Below are 24873 nucleotides of genomic sequence, written 5' to 3'. Positions count from 1 at the left end.
TACGCATTTAATCCCCACTACTCCACCCCTGTACTGGAACTGTTGTGGAGGGCAGCGCACTCCATATAAGCCGCCCTCCCCCACTGGTAGAGGGGTTAGCAAATCATTCTATTCCATATTACACTCGACAACAAGCTCCGAGAGCGCTGAGACGTAGGGCTGTTACCTCCACCGCAGAGGGGCCTGAACTCATACAACCTCGCCGTAGCTAGGACTCTGCCCATCTCATTCATACCCTACACATCTACTGTCAGGCTTATACCCACGACAGTTGGCGGCCACCGTGGGGCAGGCGTCTAAGCGACTTCCGGCGAGTTTCCGACTACTTCCTTTCGTCATGTCGTCCGGAGGAGATTCGAGCATGGGTCACCAGATCTTCTTAGGCGCTCTCTCCTTCATCGTCGACGATTCGGCGTGGCTTCGGGATGCGCCCGTCGACATTGAGGCGCTTCCCCGTCGCGGGGCTACGCACTTCCATGCCGGCGCCCGCAGCATTCTTCTTCTCCAGCGGTCGGCTCCGGTGTCGACCTACACCGCCGTCACGCGCCGCGACAAGCGGTCCTGCAGTCCGCGGCTCCAGTGTTGGGTGCAACACGCCCAGGCGCGCCAGAACACATCTTCGCAAGTGGCGGTTCTTGAGTCCATTGTGGTTGCCCCGTTGTCCCAGCACTCGGACTCGGTTCCGACTGTGTTTCCTTCCGAGTATGCGGGTCATAGGCCCGCAACAGAAGTATACATGGCCAACTCCCATGAAGATCCCCATCAGGATGGTCGGAATGAGCACGAGATTGGCGAAGCATCCGGCGCACGTCGTCCACCTCGCCGTTCTGCTAGTCGGCACACTCGGCGGAGCAACGTGGAGCTGTTCCGCACACCACTCCTCAAGTTGGCTGCAGCTGCCAAGATAGCCGATTCCCTCCAGCCAACTGATTCAGAGGCTGGTAGAGGGATCGAGCAGATCCGAGCCCTGTTGGACACAGGGCAACAACAGAATTCGGCGGTCTCCCAGTCGCACAACCGGATCTATAATAGTTCCGTCCACGTGAATACGCATCGGTCGGTTCACAGCCCTGGTTCCCATCAGCGCCACAGGGGAGGCAGCCGTTCCATTATTCATGAAGATCGCCGCCGCTCACGCACCCCTCCGCGGGGTGGGCACTATGGGTCCCGACATCATGATGATCGGTGTTCAGTCGGTGACACTTACGACCCAAGACACAACGCGAGAGGACATATCGCCCAGCGAAGAGTCGATAAAGGTCGAACCCACCGCGATGGTCGCGATATCGACCATCCGAGTGGAAGCAGGGCCACCGTGTCTGGTCCCGAGTGTTTCAGTCGAGCCATCCGTTCGGCTGACATCCCTCCCAACTTCCGATTGGCGACGGGAATCATCAAGTTCACAGGAGAGTCCAAGCCAGAAACGTGGCTGGATGACTACCGAGTGGCAGTCCAGATCGGAGGAGGGGACGACCATGTCGCCATGAAGCACCTCCCTCTGATGCTCGATGGCTCGGCGCGAGCGTGGCTAAACCAGTTGGCCCCCTCATGCATCTACAGTTGGGCAGATCTGGCCCGAGTGTTCATCAGGACCTTCGAAGGGAGGTGCAAGCGCCCTGCTGGCCTTGTGGAGCTCCAACACTGCATCCAGAAGCTGAATGAGCCCCTGCGTGACTTCATCCGGCGCTGGACAACTCTCTATCACACGGTGGAGAACATCACCGAGCATCAAGAAGTCTGCGCCTTCAAGGCAGGCGTGCGGTACAGGGATCTGTACCTGAAGTTCGGCCGAACAGGCGACATCTCCATGAGCAAGATGATGGAGATAGCAACACGCTACGCAAATGGCGAAGAAGAGGACCGCATCCGAAGCAGCAAGCACAAAACAGTCGCTGATGGCGATGGGGGCAACACTCGGAAGCAGAAGCAGAAAGCTCCGATCGCTCCGCAAGCGGAGGCTGCAGCCGTAACCAATGCCAAGTTCAAGGTTAAAGGAAAGGCTCAGTTCACCTCCAAGAAGAAGCAGTTCAATAACCCCATCTTGGACCAGCCATGTCCGGTTTATACGAAGATGGATGAAGAAGGCAACCCCATATATGCAAAGCATACCACTCGACAGTGTCGCCTCCTGATCCAGGAGTTCAGCGAAGGGCAACCGAGTGAGAAGGACCAGGAACAGGATGAGGAGGATAAGGAGGATCCGTTCCCCCAAGTGCATGCAACCCTGATGATCTTTGCCGACGTCGAGAGCAAGAGCCGACTGAAGCTGGTGAACAGAGAGGTGAACATGGCCACCCCTTCCAACCCCAAGTTCCTCAAATGGTCTCAGACTGCGATCACCTTCGACCAGTCGGACCATCCGGCACATGTACCCACCCCGGGGAGACAGGCCCTGGTCGTCGACCCGGTGGTAGAAGGAGTCCGACTGCGCAAAGTCCTCGTGGATGGCGGCAGCGGCTTGAACATCATGTACGCCAACACCGTCAAGGGGATGGGCATCCCGATGTCCAAACTCAGCGAGAGCAGCATGCAGTTCCATGGAGTCGACCCTGGACGGAAGGCCAAGTCACTCGGCCAGATCGCGTTGGACGTCGTTTTTGGCTCCGACAAGAACTTCCGCAAGGAAAAGTTGATGTTCGAAGTGGTTGACTTCCAGAGCGCTTATCACGCAATTCTGGGTCGCCCAGCGTATGCGCACTTCATGGCCCGTCCATGTTACGTGTACCTGAAGCTGAAGATGCCAGTCCCGAAAGGTGTGATCACCATCACAGGCAATCGGCAGCGGGCTGAAGAGTGTCTGCAACAGGGATCAAGAATCGCCGACCAGCAGATGGCCGTCCTCGAGCTGGACGAGTACAAGAAAACAGTCGACCCCGCCGACCTGATGCGCTCAAAGAAGCCGGCTTCAGAGTCTGCATTTCAGTCGGCAGGAGAGACGAAGAAGGTCAGCATCCACCCGACGGACGCCACTGCTGCCCCGACGAACATCTCCACCACCCTCGATCCTAAATAGGAAGCCGAGCTCACCCAGTTCCTCCGTGAGAACTGGGACATCTTCGCATGGAAACCCTTTGACATGCAAGGTGTACCCAGGGAGTTGGTTGAGCACCGACTGCACGTGCATTCCACGGCTCGGCCTGTCCGAGAGCGCCTGCGTCGGTCCGCCGCGCACAAGAGCAAGGCAATTGGAGAAGAGGTGGCCAAGCTGCTGGCAGCCAACTTCATTCGCGCGGTTCACCACTCCGAGTGGCTCGCCAATGTTGTCATGGTGCCCAATAAGGACAAGTCGCTCCGAATGTGCATCGACTTCAAGCATCTCAATAAGGTCTGCCCGAAAGACTATTTTCCGCTCCCCCGCATAGATCAAATTGTCGATTCGACTGCGGGTTGCGAGCGTCTGTTATTTCTCGATGCCTACTCGGGCTATCATCAGATCCGTCTATATGGTCCTGATGAGTTAAAGACAGCCTTCATCACCCCATTCGGTTGCTTCTGCTACATCACTATGCCATTCGGTCTGAAGAATGCAGGAGCTACCTTTATGCGCATGATCCAAAAATGTCTCCTCGATCAGATCGGTCGGAATGTGGAGGCATATATGGATGATATCGTAGTCAAGTCACACAAATGTTCCGACCTGCTGACTGACTTGGCAGAAACATTCGCCAACCTTCATAGGTACGATATCAAGCTCAACCCAGACAAATGTTCATTCGGTGTTCCGAGCGGAAAGTTACTCGGTTTCTTCGTTTCCGAACGAGGGATCGACGTCAACCCCGAAAATATCGGGACCATCGTCCGAATGGAGAGGCCGGTCAGAATACACGATGTTCAACGGCTCACAGGTTGCCTAGCGGCTTTGAGCAGGTTCATCAGTCGACTCGGTGAAAAAGCACTTCCTCTGTACCGACTCATGAAGAAATCAGATACTTTCGAGTGGACAGAGGAAGCCCAAGTCGCATTCGACGACCTCAAAGTCCTACTTTCCACCCAGCCAGTTCTTACTGCTCCGCTCAGTAAAGAGCCCCTTCTTCTGTATATCGCGGCTACAAATCAAGTCGTCAGTACTGTTCTTACAGTCGAACAAGAAGAAGAAGGCAAAGCATACAAAGTTCAGTGGCCAGTGTACTACATCTCCGAAGTCTTGACCCCTTCCAAGCAGAGGTGTCCCCATTATCAAAAACTTATCTACGGGATTTACATGACTGTGAAGAAGGTGGCCCACTATTTCCAAGACCACTTGGTGTCTGTCATTTCTGATGCTCCATTGTCGGAAATTCTTCACAATCGAGATGCGTCAGGCCGAGTGGCGAAGTGGGCGATGGAGATGCTGTACTATGACATCAAGTTCGAGGCCAAGAAAGCTATTAAGTCTCAAGCTCTGGCTGACTTCATAGCAGAATGGGTAGAACAACAGCAACCGACCCATATCTGCTCGGCCCATTGGACAATGTTCTTCGATGGGTCCAAGATGTTGAATGGCTCCGGCGCTGGCGTTGTGATCATATCACCAAAGGGCGACAAGCTCAAGTACGTGCTACAGATACACTTCTATTCCTCCAATAACGAGGCGGAGTATGAAGCTCTCCTCTACGGGTTGCGTATGGCCATCTCACTCGGCGTCCGTCGCCTGATGGTCTACGGCGATTCAGATCTGGTGGTCAATCAAGTGATGAAAGAGTGGGACGTCAGAAACCCCACCATGACTACATACTGCAATGCAGTGAGGAAGCTTGAGAAGAAGTTTGAAGGTCTAGAACTTCACCATGTTCCAAGACTGAAGAACCAAGCAGCTGACGAGTTAGCAAAACTCGGATCCACTCGGAGACCAGTCCCGAGTGACGTCTGCCTCGAGCACCTCCACCTCCCCTCAGTCAAAGAAGATCCTTTCACAGAGGAACCAGTACAACCCAAGAGCACAACAGATCCGACTGAAGTTGATGTACCTGTTGTGGTTGATCTGGTCATGGAGATTCTGGCTGTCATTCCCGATTGGACTGTGTCGATCATGGCATATATCTTGAGGCAAGAACTTCCAAAAGACGAAGTCCAAGCCAGGCAGATAGTCCGCAGGTTGAAGTCGTTCACTATCATTGATGCCCAATTGTACAAGGAAAGTATCTCAGACATTCTTCAACGATGCATCTCCCCAGAGGAGGGGCAGCTGATTCTGGAGGATATTCACTCGAGGACCTGCGGTCATCACGCTTCTTCGAGAGCAATTATCGCCAAGGCATTCAGGGATGGCTTATTTTGGCTGCAGGCTAACGAGATGGCTAAGGATATGGTTGATCGATGTGAGGGCTGCCAGTTCTACTCCAACAAGTCTCACAAGCCAACGTCTGCGTTGAAGATGATCCCTCTGGTGTGGCCGTTTGCAGTGTGGGGATTAGATACAGTCGACCCATTCAAGACAGGCCAAGGTGGATACACACATCTGTTGGTGGCAGTCGACAAGTTCACGAAATGGATCGAAGCGAAGCCCATCAAGAAGCTCGACGCCTCAACAGCCGTCAAGTTTGTCAGGGACATCATCTTTATATTCGGTGTACCTCACAGTATAATCACGGACAACGGGACAAACTTTGACTCGGACAGATTCAAAGGTTTCTGTACAAGCCAAGGCATCCGAGTGGATTTTGCTTCTGTAGCACATCCTGAGTCCAATGGACAAGCAGAGCGGGCAAACGGACTTATTTTGCAAGGTTTGAAGCCCAGACTTCTACGAGAGATAGGACATGCCACTGGCGCTTGGGTTACCGAGCTACTTCAGTGCTTTGGGGACTTCGCACAACCCCGAACAGATCTACAGGACGATCACCGTTCTTCCTCGTTTATGGAGCAGAAGCGGTCCTTCCGAGTGACTTGCTTCACAATGCGCCACGAGTCGAACTCTTCTCCGAACCCGAAGCAGAACAAGCAAGGCAAGATGGAGTAGATCTTCTAGAGGAGGAGCGCGAGATGGCATTAACTCGCTCGACCATTTATCAACAAAATCTGCGACAATTTCATGCACGCCACGTCAGAAGTCGCACGTTCCAAGCAGGCGATCTGGTGCTCCGAGTGGATCAGCAAAGACCTCACAAGTTGGCTCCGGCCTGGGAAGGACCCTTCATCATCTCCAAGGTGCTGAACAACGGAGCATACAGACTCTACAACATCGAGAGGGAGACAGACGAGCCGCGTGCATGGAATGGAGATCTCCTGAAGCGCTTCTACACTTGATCGTCGACTGAAGCAATGTAAAGAACAAGTATCGGTGAAATAATATAAAGCAGACTGAGTTTTTTGCAGGTTCAAAGTTCTTCCTTGGTCACAGACATCAGTCTCAAAAAAAAAGGCTTAGCTACGATCCAAAATCGCCTAAGTATTAACTATCTCGGAGTGTGCACTACACGTCACACTCAGGAGCTTAGCTGCGATCCAGCATCGCCTAAGTATTAACCTTCTCCGAGTGTGCACTACACGTCACACTCGGGGGCTTAGCTGCAAGCCTTAATCGCCTAAGTATTAACTATCTCCGAGTGTGCACTACACGTCACACTCGGGGGCTTAGCTGCGATCTAGAATCGCCTAAGTATTAACTATCTCCGAGTGTGCACTACACGTCACACTCGGGGGCTTACCTGCGATCCAGAATCCCCTAAGTATTAACTATCTCCGAGTGTGCACTACACGTCACACTCGGGGGCTTAGCTGCGATCCAGAATCGCCTAAGTATTAACTATCTCCGAGTGTGCACTACACGTCACACTCGGGGGCTTAGCTGTGATCCAGCATCGCCTAAGTATTAACCTTCTCCGAGTGTGCACTACACGCCACACTCGGGGGCTTAGCTGCGATCCAGCATCTCCTAAGTATTAACCTTCTCCGAGTGTGCACTACACGTCACACTCGGCGGATTAGCTGCGATCCAGCATCGCCTAAGTATTAACCTTCTCCGAGAGTGCACTACACGTCACACTCGGAGGCTTAGCTGTGATCCAGCATCGCCTAAGTACTAAACTTCTCCGAGTATGCACTAAACGTCACACTTGGGGGCTTAGTTGTGATCCAGCATCGCCTAAGTACTAACCTTCTCCGAGAGTGCACTACACGTCACACTCGGAGGCTTAGCTGCTATCCAACATCGCCTAAGTACTAACCTTCTCCGAGTGTGCACTACACGTCACACTCGGGGGCTTAGCTGCGATCCAGCATCGCCTAAGTATTAACCTTCTCCGAGTGTGCACTTCACGTCACACTCGGGGGCTTAGCCGCGATCCAGCATCCACTGTTTTCCTTTGGCTTCACCAAGAAACGCCAAACAAAAAATCGAATCAACATTGCAACAGAAGAGCAAAAATCGGATTCCAAAATTCTCGCAAAGATAGCTAACTCGGTGCGGATCAAGCTTACCCGCACCGATTTAAAAGTGTGACAGCCAATAGAAGTGGCCAACGTACCTTAGAGATAAACACTCGGCATACCGAGGATAAAGTTTCTTACGCATCAGCTGGGCCAGCGCCAGGACTGGAGGGCTCCACAAAAGTGTCCAAGTCGATTCCGTCGGCGATGCGGGTAGCACTCTCAAGGAACGTCTCCATGAAGTCTTCGAATCGAAGCTTCTTCGTGTTGGCGACCTTCATCGTCTTCAGTTTTTCCTCACGCACCTCCTTGCAATGGACTCGGACCAAGGACAGAGCAACATCTGCACCGCAACGAGCTGCAGATTTCTTCCACGATTGCACTCTGTTGGGAATCTCCTCCAGTCGGGTCATGAGGTTCTCCATCTCCTGCCGCGACTCTTCTTCTGGCCAAAGCTCCTTGTCGATTCGGCCGACGACTTCTCTCAGTCGACCGATGAAAGGACCAACTTTGCCCACGCGGATGTGCGCACGGAGCAGATCCCGATTGGCGTCGTCGCCGAGTGGAACGTTCTCAAGAATCGAACGCTCCACGTCAGCCGCTTCAGCTTCGGCATCAAAGCAAAAATATGCGACAATAGGACAAACAGACAATAAGCGCCGAGTGTTATGTGCATAGCACAACCACTCGGAAAAAGGACTTACCAGCCAGACGCGTCATCATCTGCCGAGCCCAGTCGCTGACATACTTCTCTTGTGCTCTGCATCGTTTGTTCAGCACATCCATCTGACTCATCAGCGCAGTCCTCTATTTCCCCATCTTTTCCACTTCCTCAGTCAACACCTTGTTCACTTCACATGCCTGCTCCAATGACTTCTCCCGTTCCGCCGGAGCATCCTTCATGCCGGCCATTGCAAGCATGGCCGCATCAAGTTCACCAGCGAACCGATTCCTCTCCGCCTTGAGAGTCTCATAGGCTGATCCCATTTCACCGGTTTTCTGCCACCAAACACCAAGAGACAATCAGAAAGTTCAACAGTTAAAAGTCTAAGTTCTTCGGACCCCTGCCGACGCAAGCAGTCGACAGCGGTCTCGGGGACTACACCCGGTGGGTTCACTAAGAGTGACCCCACTGGCATGCAGCTCAAGCAGGCCTGCCCTATTGAGATGCATGTTATCACCTACGCCTACGAGGCAAATGCTACCCGACCTGAGTACAACTTACTCTCGGAGACTCTTACAGTAAATGCACTCCGAGTGCCACAACTGCTAGCAGTTGGTCATATTATTTACAGACACGACCAAAGCAAAGACAATATGTATAAAGACAACTGTCGGTGCAAGCACTCGACAGAAGTCTCAGGGACTACACCCACTGGGTTCACTCAGAGTGAACCCATTGCAAACAACAACTGCTATTCAAGAACACCCAGTGGGTTACAGGAGAAAGGTAAATACTTACTAGACCACTTACTCAGATATCATCGCGCAGCTCCAAGCTCCGCTGGTACAAGGCCGCAATAGAGTCATAGGCCCTCTTGGCTTCTCCAGCCATCAGCTCCGCCTGCACCATAGCCCCCTTGGCCGCTCCCACCTGCTCCTCCGGAAGACGCTGGATGCGGAATTCAGCATTCGATGAACCTGGAATCGTCGGAGGTTCCTGAGGCATCCCAAGGTCCGCCCCAGTCGGCTCCTCATCCACCAGCACTGGTCCAGTCTGTGGCAGTGCCTTAGTTGGCAGCACGTCGGCGGCAAGAGCGGTAGCAAGAGGAGCAGCCTCGAGAACAGGCTCCACAGCTGGGTCGGCTCTCCCCTGATCGCCCTCATCCAGGCAAATCGCCCCTGACAGACCGAATGACACGAGGTCTCAGAAAAAGAAAGAAGCACCTGACTGGGACACGATATTATAAAACACTCGATGTCCCTACAACGCACCTGGCTGAGACGAGACGACGTTGTCCGTGTCCATGGGGTCGTCTTCCTGACGCGCCGGAGAGGTGGCAGAAGTAGCGACCCTGTCGAGTGAGACCCATTCGGCCAGTAAACAGAAGTTCACCTGGATATCAGAAAGAATTGAAGGATGAGTACACTTACGTGGAGGTGACGGGGATAGCAACCCTCATTCGCGGCACAGCCTTTCGAGGCTTAGGCCCACTCGGCTTGGCCGCCTTAGAAGACTGACCCGCAGGCTCAGCGGCGGCATCCCTGGTCCTCTTAGTGCTTCGAACACTCGGGACCGCCGGAGCAGCAAGCGGAGCACTCGAAGACGCAGGAGGAGCCGAGGGGACTGTGGGCTCGTGTCGGCGCTTGGTCCGATGCTCTGGGTTTGGAGGTGGCGAGTCTTGCTCTTCGTCTTCTTCCTGCTCCTCGCTGGTCTCCTCCTCCGATTCCCTGCTGTCGGAGACGTATTCGGCGCTCTCCACGCTGCCCTCTTGGCTGCCTTCCTCCTCTTCCTCCGCCGAATTCCCGTTCGAGATAGGGGAGAACCAGTTGGTCCACTCCTGCATAAATTTCAGTCGGCAACATCAGACATCACACAGAGATATAGACAAACGACAAGAATTGGGACAGTTCAGTGCACTCGGCAATGTCACTCACCTGATTTGGTGGAGGATGATCCGTGCTGTAAGGCCTCACTCGCCGAGAACCTTTGGGATTCTCGCAGGGGCCCGTGATTTGGAGCACCCACGAGGTCACCCTCTCCTCAGTCACGGCCACCACGTTGGTCCGAGTGGAGTCCTCGGGGCCTGTGTAATGCCACATGGCATGGTCGCGAGCCTCCAGAGGCTGGATCCGTCGACCAAGAAAGACCTCCAGCAAGTCTATGCCAGTGACCCCCCCTCCTGACGACGTCCACGAGTGCCTCAACCAAGCGCTGGACGTCGTTCTTCTCCGCCCTCGTGAGCGCAAGTTGCTTAGGTGGGGCAGGCCGATCCAGATTGAAGGGAGGCAGCCCTGTCGAAGCATTAGGACAGGCGATATCCTGGCAGTAGAACCACGTCGACTGCCAGTTCCTGACCGACTCACATAGCTGGAGAGCAGGATAACTGCTCCGACTCTTTTTCTGGAAACCTACACCCCCGCAGAGCTAGAGAAGATGTGTTTTATCATCCGACTGGCTAAGTCGTTTGATGGTCTGGGATCTAGCAGAAAATATGTGCTTGAACAGCCCCCAATGGGGGGGACAGCCAATGAAACACTCGCCCAAGACTATAAAGGCAGAAAGGTAGGCGATGGCATTCGGAGGGAAATGGTGAAGTGGGGCACCGAAGTGATTCATGATGCCCTTGAAGAAAGGATGCGGGGGCAAAGAAAAACCTCAATAGAAGTGGCTAAGGAGCAAGACGCGCTCCCCCTCTCGGGGCACCGGCTCGACCTCATTCTCCACCGGCAACCTCCAGGACTTATGCAAGAGCATTCCGTGCTCCACCAGCTGCAGCAGATCCCCCTCCATCACCGTAGAGGGGAGGAAATCGCCTTGAATCCATGCCGCCGGCAGCGGCCCCTGTCGCCGCTGAGCAGGCGCCGCCGCCTTGCCCTTCTTCTTCCTCGCCTCCATCTTGCTGGTCTGACCCTTGGTCATGGAGGCGACGGCGAACCCTCGGGAAGAAGGAGAAGGAAGGAGTGTAGGAGCGCTAGAGGTGGCGAGGAAGACGGAGCAGGCGAGAGCGAAAGATTCGGCGAGCGTAACAAAGAAGCCTCGCCGCCCAGATTTAAATAGGGTTCCGACTGGGCCACTAGCGGGTGGCCCCGAAACCTTATCCGCCCGACCGGCCGCGGCGATATCAGTTTAGGAGTTGAAGGCGCGTCAATCGAGGCATCAGGCGCTACTCGAGTGCGCTGGCGTCATCCCCGCTGAGCGCGCGGAAACCGAAATTAGAGATCCCGGAAAATCCGCCCCTGTCTGTTTCGCGAGCACTTCCACTCAGATCGTTGGTCAGAAAAGATAAAATGGATCGATGCAAGCAACGCCCAAGCCAAATCTAATCCAGTCGGATCCAAATTTCAAGCACCGCTTCGTCATTCCAACCCCAATCCATTCGGGGACTAATGATGGGGTCATAGTCCTAGGGTAGGGTCATAGGCCTGCCATATAGGTCCTACCCAAGGACTACCCCTCACAAAGGACAAGGCCCTAGTCTGTCCCGACTGAATTAAGGGGTCCCCATCATCCAGTCGGTAACAGGTCCTCAACTATCCAGTCGGAGACTAGCATTCGGAAGATACCAAGCTAACCGACTGGCTACACTCGGTACATCGTAACCTCTCTGGAGGGAAACTGCCATACGTTTCCGGGTGCATTTATTAGCATTTAGAGCATACGTTACCTGTAACGTATGCATTCAATCCCCACTACTCCACCCCTGTACCGGAACCGTTGTGGAGGGCAGCGCACTCTATATAAGCCGCCCTCCCCCAATGGTAGAGGGGTTAGCTAATCATTGTATTCCATATTACATTCGACAACAAGCTCTGAGAGCGCTGACACGTAGGGCTGTTACCTCCACCGCAGAGGGGCCTGAACTCATACAAACTTGCTGTAGCTAGGACTCTGCCCATCTCATTCGTACCCTACATATCTACTGTCAGGCTTATACCCACGACAATTTTCTTGTGCTAATGTTATCACAAGTTTCTGTTTAAGTTTTGTGTTGTGAAGTTTTCATGTTTTGGGTGTTGATCTCATGGAAAAAGAGATAATGATTGGAAAGAGCTCAAGCTTGGGGATGCCCATGGCATCCCAAGCCAAATTCAAGGACACCATAAATCCTAAGCTTGGGGATGCCCCGGGATGCATCCCCTCTTTTGTCTTCAATCCATCGGTAACATTCCTTGGAGGTATATTTTTATTCACCACATGATATGTGTATTGCTTGGAGTGTCTTGTGTTGTAGGAGTCTTTTCTTTTTGTTGTGTCACAATCATCCTTGTTGCACACCTTTTTGAGACAGAGAGACATGCACTCATCGTGATTTTTCTAGAATGCTCATAGTGCTTCACTTATATCTTTTGAGCTAGATACTTTTGCTCTATGTGCTTCACTTATATCTTCTAGAGCACGCTGGGGCGTGACTTGGTAGTTGGCTGATGCTATGAAAGTATTCCCAAAGGTGATAGGTACCCAAAGAGGATACAAAAACCTCCATCTTCATGTGCATTGAGTAGAAAGAGATGTTTTGATTCCTCTCAATTAGTTTTGAGACGTGGATTCAGTGATATTAAGAGTTATGTTAGTAGGGTGTTGTGAATCTAGACATACTTGTGTTGAAGTTAGTGATTCCCGTAGCATGCACGTATGGTGAACCGCTATGTTAGGAAGTCGGAGCATAATTGATCTATTGATTGTCATCCTTTGTGTTGAGGTCGGGATCGCGCGATGGTTTACACCTACCAACCCTTCACCTAGGAGTATGCGTTTAGCACTTTGTTTCGATTACTAATAAAAACTTTCCCAACAAGTATGTGAGTTCTTCATGACTAATGTGATTCCATGGTATAGATGCACTTTCACCTTCCACCTTCGCTAGCCTCTCTAGTGTCGTGCAACTTGCGCCGGTACACAAACCCACCATATGCCTTCCTCAAAACAGCCACCATACCTACCTACTATAGCATTTTCATAGCCATTCCGAGATATATTTCCATGAAACTCCCACCGTTCTGTCTCATGACTTTTGCCGTCACTCTCATATTGCCATTGCATGATCGTAAGATAGCTAGCAAGATGTTTTTAACTTCATACGCCATGCTAGATCGTTGCACATCCCGGTACACGGCCGGAGGCATTTCCTATAGAGTCATCATCGTTCTAAGCTTTGAGCTGTGAGTAAATAAAAGTGTGATGATAATCATTATTAGAGCATTGTCCCATGTGAGGAAATAAATAAAAAAGGCCAAAGAGCCCAAATAAAAAAATAGATATGGAAAGAGGCCAAAGAGCCCAAATAAAAAAAAGAGAAAAAGAGAGAAGGGACAATGCTACTAGCTTTTTCCACACTTGTGCTTCATAATAGCACCATGTTTTTCATGATTGAGAGCTTCTCCCTTTGTCACTACCATATGCTAGTGGGAATCTTCATTATATAACTTGGCTTGTATATTCCAATGATGGGCTTCCAGAAAATTGCCCTAGGTCTTCGTGAGCAAGCAAGTTGGATGCACACCCACTAGTTCTTCTTTTGAGCTTTCACATACTTATAGCTCTAGTGCATCTCTTGTATGGCAATCCCTACTCATTCACATTGATATCTATTGATGGGCATCTCCATAGCACTTTGATACGCCGAGTTAATGTGACCATCTCCTTCTTTTTTTTTCACAACCACCACCACACTCTATTCCAACTATAGTGTTATATGCATGGCTCGCGCTCATGTATTGCGTGATAGTTATAAAAAGTTTGAGAAAGTAAGAGTGCGAAAGCAATTACTTGGGTAATACCGGGGTTGTGCATGATATACATTAGTTGTGTGAGGATGATGGAGCATAGCCAGACTATATGATTTTGTAGGGATAAATTTCCTTGGTCTTGTTATTTTGGAAGTTCATGATTACTTTTCTTGAAGCATTATTGTTTTCGTGTCAATAGAAAACTATTGTTTCGAATCTTACGGATGTGAACATTCATGTCACGTGAAAGAAGTTGCAAAGGACAACTATGCTAGGTAGCATTCCACATCAAAAATTCAGTCTTTATCACTTCCCTACTCGAGAACGAGCATGAGCTAAGCTTGGTGATGATTGATACGTGTCCAACGTATCAATAATTTTTGATGGTTTCATGCTATTATCTTGTAAAACTTTGGATGTTTTGCATGCCTTTTATATATTTGTTTGGGACTAACTTATTAACTCAGTGCCAAGTGCCAATTCCTGTTTTTTCCATGTTTTTGACCCCTTACAGAGGAGGATTTTGAACGGAGTCCAAACGGAATGAAACTGCCAAAAAGATTTTTTCCGGAACAGAAAAAGATCGGAGAGCCGGAGAATCAGGGCAGGGGAACACCAGGGACCCCACAAGCCCTCATGGTGCGTCTAGGGGGGCCTGGCTTGTGGGCTCCCTGAGGCTCCTTTGACCTAGGTTTTGCGCCTATATATTCCCTAAAATTCCATAAAAAATCAGGAGATCCTCGAAAGTAGTTTTCCACCACCGCAAGCTTCCTCTGTCTCCGCAAGATCCCATCTGGGGCACGTTCTGGTGCCCTTCCGGAGGGGGATTCGGATACGGAGGGCTTCTTCATCAACACCATGACCTCTCCGATGATGCGTGAGTAGTTCACCATAGACCTGCAGGTCCATAGCTAGTAACAAGATGGCTTCTTCTCTCTCTTGGATCTTCAATACAAAGTTCTCCATGATCTTCATGGAGATCTATCCGATGTAATCTTCTTTTGCAGTTTGTTTGTCAAGATCCGATGAATTGTGGATTTATGATCAGATTATCTATGAATCTTATTTGAGTTTGTTCTGATCTCTCTTATGCATGCATTCATATCCTTGTAATTCTCTTCGAGTTGTGGGTTTTGTTTGGCCAACTAGATCTATGATTCTTGCAATGGGAAATGTGCTTGGTTTTGGGTTCGTACCATGTGGTGACCTCACCCATTGACAGAATGGGTAACGACGCACGCATCGTGTTGTTGCCATCAAGGGTAAAAAGATGGGGTTTTCATCATTGGTTTGAGATTATCCCTCTACATCATGTCATCTTGCTTAAGGTGTTACTCTATTCGTCATGAACTCAATACACTAGATGCATGTTGGATAGCGGTCGATGTGTGGAGTAATAGTAGTAGATGCAGAAAGTATCAGTCTACTTGTCTCGGACATGATGCCTATATGTATGATCATTGCCTTAGATATCATCATGACTTTGCGCGGTTATATGAATTGCTCGACAGTAAATTGTTCACCCACCATGATATTTGCTATTTTGAGAGAAGCCTCTAGTGAACACTATGGCCCCCGGGTCTACTCCACACCATATTTTCAGCCTTACTCTTTTTACTTCGTTGCACTTTCCACCTTCAGATCTCACTTTGCAATCAATCTTGAAGGGATTGACAACCCTTTATAGCGTTGGGTGCAAGCTCTTTTGTGTTTGCGGATTTACTCTGACTAGACGAGATTCTACTACTAGATTGATACCTTGGTTCTCAAACTGAGGGAAATACTTACTGCTCCTGTGCTGCATCACCCTTTCCTCTTCAAGGGAAAAACCGACGCAAACAAGAGAAGTAGCAAGAAGAATTCCCGGCGTTGCCGGGGAACGACTTTTGTTGCCATAGCAATGACCAGCAGATGTAAATCCCAAGTGACTCAGAGAATATAGCTGTGCTTCCCCAGCAACGGCGCCAGAAAAAGGTCTTGATAACCCACAAGTATAGGGGATCACAACAGTTTTCGAGGGTAGAGTATTGAACCCAAATTTATTGATTCGACTCAAGGGGAAGCGAAAGAATATTCCCAAGTGTTAGCAGTTGAGTTGTCAATTCAACCACACCTGAAAGATTTAGTGTCTGCAGCAAAGTATCAGTAGCAAGGTAGTATAATAGCAGCAGTAGCAACAGTAACCAGTAGGAGCAAAGGGACAGTAGTAGCAACAGAGTAACAGTAATAGCAGCAACAGTAGCAGTCACAGCGCTAAGGACTAGTAGGAAAAGACTCGTAGGCATTGGATCGGTGATGGATTATTATGTCGGATGTGATTCATCATGTAAAAACTATAACACGGAGTGATATGTAACTAGCTCCTGTTTCTCAATCTAATGTAGGCATGTATTCCGTATGTAGTCATACGGGCTTAGGGAAAAGAACTTGCATGACATCTATTGTCCATCCCTCCCGTGGCAGCGGGGTCCTAATGGAAACTACGGGATATTAAGGTTCTCCTTTTAATAAAGAACCGGACCAACGCATTAACACTTGGTGAATACATGAACTCCTCATACTATGGTCATCTGCGAGAGTGGTTCCGGTTATAGTCACTCCGAGGTTGCCGGGTCATAACACATAGTACGTGACTACAACTTGCAAGATAGGATCTAAAACACACATATATTAGCGACAATATAATAGGTTCAGATCTGAAATCATGGCACTCGCGCCCTAGTGACAAGCATTAAGCATGGTAAAGTAGTAGCAACATCAATCTCAGAACATAGTGGATACTAGGGATCAATCCCCGTCAAAACTAACTCGATTACATGATAGATCTCATCCAACTCATCACCGTCTAGCAAGCCTATGATGAGATTACTCACGAACGGTGAAGAGCATCATGGAATTGGCGATGAAGGAAGGTTGATGATGACGATGGCGACGATTTCCCCTCTTCGGAGCACAGAACGGATTCCAGATCTGCCCTCCAGATGAAGAACAGGAGGTGGCGGCGCCTCCGTATCGTAAAACGCGATGAATCCTTCTCCTTGATTTTTTTCCGGACGAAACAGGCTATATAGAGCTGGATTGAGAGGCGATGGAGCTTTGTGGGCTCCACAAGCTTGCCAGGCGTGGCCAGGGGGGCCTGCGCCTGGTGGGGTTGTGGGCTCACGGCTCCACTCCCTCCACTGATTCTTGCGCCAGTATTTTTCATAAATCCTAGAAAAATTCTCCGTAAATTTTCAGGTCATTCCATGAACTTTTATTTCTGTGCAAAAACAACACCATGGAAATTCTGCTAAAAACAACGTTAGTCCGGGTTAGTTCCATTCAAATCATGCAAATTAGAGTCCAAAACAAGGGCAAAAGAGATCAGAAAAGTAGATACGACGGAGACGTATCAGCTGGCACCACCCCGACGCAAGGTGTTGGGGATCATCCTTCAGGCAGACTTCATTGCTGGCGAGTCCCGCTCCTAGACGTTGAAGTGCGTCCGCCGGAATGTGGAGCAAGCCCCACGGCGTGGCACGCACACCTTCAACAGGCCCAAGTGGCCAACAAGTGCTCTCCCTTTCTACATGGCGAATGTGAGAGGCGCACGAGGAGTCTCGCAGCCCGAATCCATGCTCGAGGGGCTCACGCGCAGACGCTTCGTCGGAAGGAGGCACCGCATGCGGAAGGGGTCCAGAGGGGAGGCACAACAAGACCCTAGGAGGGGGCGCAGGCGAGGGGAATGGCACTCTTCTGGGAAGCCGGAGGCCGCGGGCGAGGAAGACGGCCGGAGGCTCACGCGTGAGGGCCTCGGGAGGTTGAACCCCGCGCGGTGCGGGGGAAGAAACCCCAAGATGCTCGGCGACCTTAGGGGCGAGCATAACCGACCTACCACCTTTGTCGATGTTGGAGAGCCTGCAGAACAAAAACTCAGAAGGGAGGGGCACAAAGAAAGGACAAAGGAGGGTACGGGCGCTTACTCTTCTACGGCAACCCACTTCTTCTTCATCGGGGACTACCGCATCGAGGGGCGGCTACCCTCAGGCGACCTCATCTTCAAGCCAATGGGGGTGGCCTAGCATGGAGACTTGGTGGCCCTGGGCTAAAGCACGCCGGCGAGGAGGCTACTTCCACCGTCGATCGGTCGTCACCGCCAACCTCCGCACGACCCGGGGCAAGAGTCGGGGGAGTGGGCGGCGATACACCGCCACCCCGGCTGCGAGAAAGGCGGAACCACCAGAGTTATTATGGGCCTGAACCCCAAGGGTGAGAACCCTTGGGGCGCGCGTCCCCTCCTGGAAGGAACCCCCACTCATCCAAGAGTGGCATCCCTAGGATGAGAGCTTCCGGAACCTTGAAGTTATACAATGGGAGGCCCTTCTCGGGAAGCTACCTATAATCTCCACCAGTCAGTCGACGGAGAAACTCATGCAAGACATCAGGGGAGAGAGGCAGGACTTGGATCCTCATTGGTTCACGAGGTCCTGCGTAGGCCCACGTCGGACGGGAATGGCGCTAGAGAGGAGCAATCCGCCGACAGATAAACTCCCGCACCACCATCGCCATCGTCAGCCACGCCCGCTTCAGCTTCTCGAGTCGGGTCAGAACCAGCGTGAGCCATGGGTCATTAAGCTCCTTGTGCATCCACCCCCGGTTGGAACAAGGCACCTGCCTCGGAAATTTCGACATTCACCCACTGCCTCCGCAACTCCTCTGCTTCGGGGAGGTGCTCAGCGTCGAGGGCCCCGGGACCGATGCATCGGTCGCTTTCAACCATGCGCACCTAGAGCACTGCTCCTTGGAGACCAATTCAAGGGAGAAAAAGTGGCGAAGCAATGCCATGAAAGGGGTAACGCCAACAAAGGCCACGCACAAGAACGCGAAGGCCGAGAGGAGAACAAGAGAACTAGGGTCAAGTTGGAGCACATGGATCTGATAATACGAGAGCACTGCAACGAGGAAGCTCGAGAACGGCGGTAGTATGCCAGACTGGAGGGCGTGGATGTGAAGGGGAACTGCGGGGGCCGCCATCTCACCCCGAGCCCATGAACCTGGCTAGATCTTGGTGCCCCCACTCGTTGGAGCTGATCGCGACTACCAGTCGGATCTTCTCCAACCCCTCGAAGTTCACTACCGTTGACCGGCCCAACGCGGGCCGAGGCGCCGTAGAGATGGACAGACCCCGCGAGCCTCCGCTCTTTCCCCCTTCCGGATACATGATGAGGAGAATAAGGGGGAAAACGACGCGACGTGCGGGGGCTCAGAGGAGGCAGCCGAGGTAGCACAGGGGGGAGAACCAATAGCGAGATTGATGGGACACGAAGGCAGCTCGCAGATGCGGGTCAACTGGTTCAACGAGCCTGGATGAGGCTGGTCTAACGCGGAGAAGATGGGAAGATAAGCTTTCACTTTGATGTTCATAGGGCCTGGCCCGCAGGAAATTAGGGACCGCGACGCCTCGGACCACCCCCGAGGCTTCGCCGAGAAGGCAACCCGAGCGTGGCATGGGCCTAGGGGCTACTGTTGGCATTCTCGGAATGGGGGTACCCAAACCTGCATGCGTGTGACCCAGGGTTGGCCCACTTTGTCGACCGAAAACCAACAGGCCCGGCTCCACTCAAGGCAAGGTGGTCGCAAGGGGCCAAGCCTCGCGAAGAGGAAGAGCATCAAGACACACAGGGGGCCTCGTGAGGACCCCTCAGAGCGGCGGATATTCTGAGGAATGGCCCACCCTCAGGAGTCAAGGATGACGTGTACAAAGGACATGCCAGCAGTAGAAAGCAGGGCCAAGCAATTTCCCCTTTAGTGCAAAGAGGGCAAGGACGTATCGGGCTCCCCAAGGCATCTTTCAAAGGTTTTCCTTTTGGTGCAAGAAAGCCATCACCGCCCGCCAGCAGGACAGATGTCACCCCTGGACCCGTCGTTGCAGCGCTGGCAGTCACTTTCCAGGCGAAGACAACCTTTGGGAAGTAGAGCATGTTCCCTTGTTCCCCTTCAAAATTGGCTATTGTGGGATCCTTTCCCGCCGAAATGATAAGGGAAGATCGATTCATTGGCACACCGACACCATAGAAAGGCCACCCAGCCTTCGGAGGCTCCCGAAAATTGTACTAGTTCATCCACCAACCTCCACGAGAGGCAATCCACCAAAGCAGGAGTAGGGTATTACGATTCAGAACGGCCCGAACCATGGTAAATTGTTGTGTTATGTATCTTTCTCGCCATCGAGTGAGTTCTTTTCCATCCCTGACGATTAGCGAGTTAGGTGAGACGAGCCCGTGAGAGATCTTCATACACGCCCCTGAGTTCAAATCTTTAGGGTTTTGCGGAGCCCGAAATCCAACACTATTGCCCCCTTGGCAACGAGCGCTCCCGCCTCTACCAACAACATAGTCAGATCATGCGACAATGCATCCGCATTCTCTTTGAGAGCGGCTGCATCCGCCAAAAGGACCTCTACGACGTCCTAGAGGGCATCTACTATGCCCTAAAGGTGTAGCAGCTGCAACAATGGCTGCGAACGCCAGGAGTGCTCGAGTAGCGTACCATGCCGCGGAGGTCGCTCTGGCCCCGGTGAGGCCATTCAAGTCAATATAGAGAATGCCCATGCCAAGATACTCCAGGATTCTTTGGAATTCAGTATGCACCCTACCTCCGAAGCAGCAGAGGTTGCGAAAGTCAAGATGGATGCTGATGATGCAGCTAGGTGTAATGCATAGTTTCAAGTGTTGGACCCTTTCATGTCCCTTAAGACAAGCTCTTACAAATTATCACTTAATAAATCACCTCTGTCAAATCTAGTTGGTGAGATCAAGGGTTCAAAAAGGTTCTTAATATTCATGATAAATGCTCAGTGAACACATAGATACTGAGTAACAAGAGTCTTACATCCATACATGATGTCTGAATACAAATAGGGCCATTAAGGCCAAGTCATTACATAAATACGGCCTAGGAGGCCGGCACACCAACATACTAGTGATTGCGGATAACTTGGAGGATAATGTGAACCCGTGCCACTTGCCATAACCTACACGCATTCTGTTTGGGAAGCATCCTAGATCACATGCTCGTTCCCGACGAACTCTTCTCCAAACTCCGGTTCTTCCATGCCTAGCCAATTAAATAACCTGCGGCAAGCCAATGATTACTTTGAGTGTACTCACAAGCAACCCATGATATGGAACATGGGAATAATGAAGTACGACATAATTCTAGCATGCGGATTACTATGGAAAGCTGGTCCTTCCCTAGTTCAACAACATGATCAAATCCTTGGGTGACATGCACCACAAGGCATAGTGGTAACCCGATGAACATGTTACGGATATAATATTAACTAAGGGTCGGACATACCATGTCCACCTATCATGCGAAACACCTGACTTACCTCGGTCATCCCGTTTCCCCATTTCACCATGTTTCTCTTATATTAACCCCCCCCCCCACACACACACACAGACACATGCTTAATGCAAAAACGACTCGACGTAGTTTAACCAGCATCACCTAACTGTCCTTGACCTTGGACATGGCTATTCAAATAGTTTTAGACTCTTCAGAGGTTGCGCGCTCTACCCACAACACTCGGGGTACTTCCATGTCATCCATGACTCGCGGTATATAAGATACCCGAGGTAAGCACCCGAGCAATGCCCTTCCCATGGCGACACTAAACAAAGAGTCCACTCATTGGTGACTTCCCTCATGATGTAGATCATACGAGCCTCGCTCTAGATCATATCATCCATGTGGGAATGCAACGGTGTGCCTGGAACCTATAAAAATAGCATGGTTGCCATACCTGGGACGGCCCCGTCACGAGAATGACCACGTCACACCCGCCACTAGTAATGCAGGTTCTCTGATAGTATCGACCAAGGTAATCAACAAACCCCGTCCTATAAGGGGTATCGTGGTCGCACATGTAAGGTTGGGACGGTTGACAAATCTTAAATCTAATCCGATTTCTGAAACCACGCACACAATTTTTTTCAGTAAACCACTTCTTTCTCAAGTGGTCATCCATCTCAACACCATAACCCTCGGGCATTAGTGGCATCGGACGGGGTTTTCAAAAATACTTTGTAACACACCCTTCATCGTCATCGTGCATATACCCGTCCCTCCTTGTGTAGCAACTACTAGCATCTAACTACAACCGGATGCACAACCCTCATAGGTGGTAGGGTCATGCCCAAGTGCATGTTTAAATGAGTTGTTCTTCAGGGACAACCCAACAGGGGGTCTCCGATGCAACAGGAATATATGCATAAGTAAGGCATCATATGACATGCAAGTAAAAGTTTCTTAGGTATGGTCAAAGGGCTGCTTGCCTTGGTCAGCAAAGTCTCTGGGGTCTTCGAATTCTTTGGGTCCAATTCCTTCGTTAACCACGTGATCTATCGTTTCGATAGTAATAACAACAATAAGAACCACAACAAACACATGCCACAAAACTCCCTCTTAAAATGTTACCATGTTCTGTAAAATACTAATTTCACATCTAAAAATATTTTCTTCTGGTTTTGGAGTGGAAAAGGTTTTGAAAACTTTTTTAACAGAGGCTGAAAATACTCAGAACTAGGTCTTAAAATAAAACTATGTATACAAGTTTTTGTAAAAAATACACAAGTAGATTTATTAAATTCTACATATATTTACAAGATTTATGGTGGAGAAATAATTAGATTTGGGAAATATTTCTCCCTATGCAATTTTGGCAAAAGCGAGAAAATAGGAAAAATAAAAGGGCTTAGTACCCTAGGCCAGACTCGGCCACCCGTTGGGCCGGCCCAGCGAGCCAACCAGCCAGCCCAGCAAGCCAGCCCACGTGCGTGCGCGCCGTCACATGTGAAGCTGATGCACGGGTCCGGTTGGCGAGAGACTGAGAGAGGGGGAGAGGAAGAGAGACTAAGACCGATAGGTGGGGCCATCCTATCAGGGACGTCTTCAACCTTTTGACAGAAGGAGGAGGAGCTCACCAACGTTAGCTCTATCAATGGCGAGGGAAGTTGAGCGCATGAATGTACTCCTTGCGCTCCTGACGTTCACATGAGGGTCAAGGGAGTGGTTGAATTGGCCAGAGTCGCCGGTGACGAGGAGGTCACGGAGGAGGGCGTCGGGAGGTGGTTGGTACCGACACTCAGCGATGTGAAAGGAGCTGTGAAGTGGTGGAGGTGAAGCTAGAGCTTGCTGCAGTCATGATGGAGGTGGAATGGAAGTTGGAGCGGGCCTGTGTCCCGATATCGGCGGAGCCCCGACGCGGCAGTGCTAGAGGAGGAGAGGAGGATCGGGAATAAGCCCATGGTCTTCGTGGGTGAGGTCTATGCCCGAGCGAAGGACTGAGGAGGAGCGGACCCGGCTTCTGGTGTGTCGCGGTGCCAAGCGCCACCTAACCGTTTCGAGCGTGCGCAGGCACGCGTCGCCAAGGGCAGAAGAAAGGGAGAGAGGATGTCACACCCTGTTTTTACTACCACTTCTATGTAATGCAAAAATCTGAGCTTGTGAAAACTTCTTCAAACAAATGATGTGAGTGCCATGATTGTCATTGTAAGCTTGTGTGTTTGATCATGTGATGATAAAAACCTCATTTCACTATATTGATTTATTTCCAAAAACCTTTACTTGTTTCTGATTAAGGTAAAACCCTACTTTGAGTTGCACTACATGCCCTTGATGGCAAGAAGTGTTCTACCCAAAAGTTGGTGATCTGATTTTAACTTCATTTTAGTGCTTCAAAAGTACAAAATAATTATTTTTAGAATTACTTTCCTAATTAATTTACATGTCTATTTCTGAGGATAGAATTGGTATTCCTACTTGGAAAAATACTTTTCTGCCTTAGAAAAATCTGATTAAATTTGGAGATGATCAGAAGGACATATATTTTCCATACATAAGATTTTAAACCCTATTTATATTATAACTATTTGAGTAAAACCCTGAAAACCATATCTGTCTATTTTAACCTTTTGAAATATTTCCAAAGGAAATATTGTCAATAAAATCCAGAAAATTCGAGTAGTATCCCTAAGCCATATTTGGTGTCCTCATAAAGAATCACCTTGATCCAAGGTGATTAAGGACCACAAATAACCCTAAAACCCTTTCTTTCCAGATTCGAGTTAGAGAAACTCTACATAACAAAGTTTGTCCTATGATGCTGAAACTTTGCAGGAGTGCCTAATACCTCAAATGAGGGTTACACACCAAAAATGAGATTTGTAGGACTTAATTTGCCCACACTCTCTTTGGAAGGGACAGATCTGGCCAAATGGAGGTGTTTTCAAGTTATAGAGCTAAACTTATCCAAAGGAGCTCAAACTTGGTGAAACACGATGTTTTAGCACCAAACCCAAACCTGTTAAGTTGCAGCACTAGTGGTGTGGTGCAACCCCCTCAAATCACTATCGAGCACCTTCTGACAGATGGGCAAAAGTCCCTTTAACCCATAGCTAAACCCAACCACTTTGCTCCAAACTCTCATATTAGGTGGCCAGTATCAATGCCCAGCCCCAGTCAACTGGCCCCTTACTGGTTCAAAGTAGAAATGACAAAAACCCCAATCTAAGCTTTAGTTCATAGCTAACAGCACTAGTATTCCTTGTCTTCCTTGACCAGCCGAAGCTCCCACGAGACCCAAACGGCTAGCCACACTCCCAGCTAGTGCCAGGATACTCTAGACACGTCCAAAGTGCCTCAGAGGGCACCACCATGCCGTGTCATGCCAAAATTGTGCTCTCGGCGCGCTACAGGAAGCCACCAAGGTGGGGGCGACGCTCTCGGCCAGTTCGAGCCTCCCCTGAGGTGTCCAACCTCTTCCCCGACAACTCCTCTACGTCGAGCAACCCTCAGGGCCCTCCTCTCCGCGCTAGAGCTCGTGCGACGCGTGCCCGCACGCACCAGACTCGGCCAAGGTTGCGCGGCCACGGATGCACGACTCCTCTCTCTCTCTCTGTCTGTTGCAGATGGTTCTGGTGGTCCAAAACCACGTCGTAAGACCATGGCTTCGATGCCAGCTCCTCCCGGCACCCCCATGCGCACCACGGTGTGTCACCGGCGCTCCCGAATCGACTCACCGTTGCGGGCCTATTGATAGCCCTCCCCCTCGCTCCTGCACCCCTTAGATAGCTTCACCACAACCACTAGCAC

This window comes from Hordeum vulgare, chromosome 6H (assembly GCF_904849725.1).
Source record: "Hordeum vulgare subsp. vulgare chromosome 6H, MorexV3_pseudomolecules_assembly, whole genome shotgun sequence".
Taxonomy (NCBI): Eukaryota; Viridiplantae; Streptophyta; class Magnoliopsida; order Poales; family Poaceae; genus Hordeum; species Hordeum vulgare.
The sequence above is the reverse complement of the archived record's forward strand: the minus strand, read 5'-3'. Positions refer to the sequence as shown.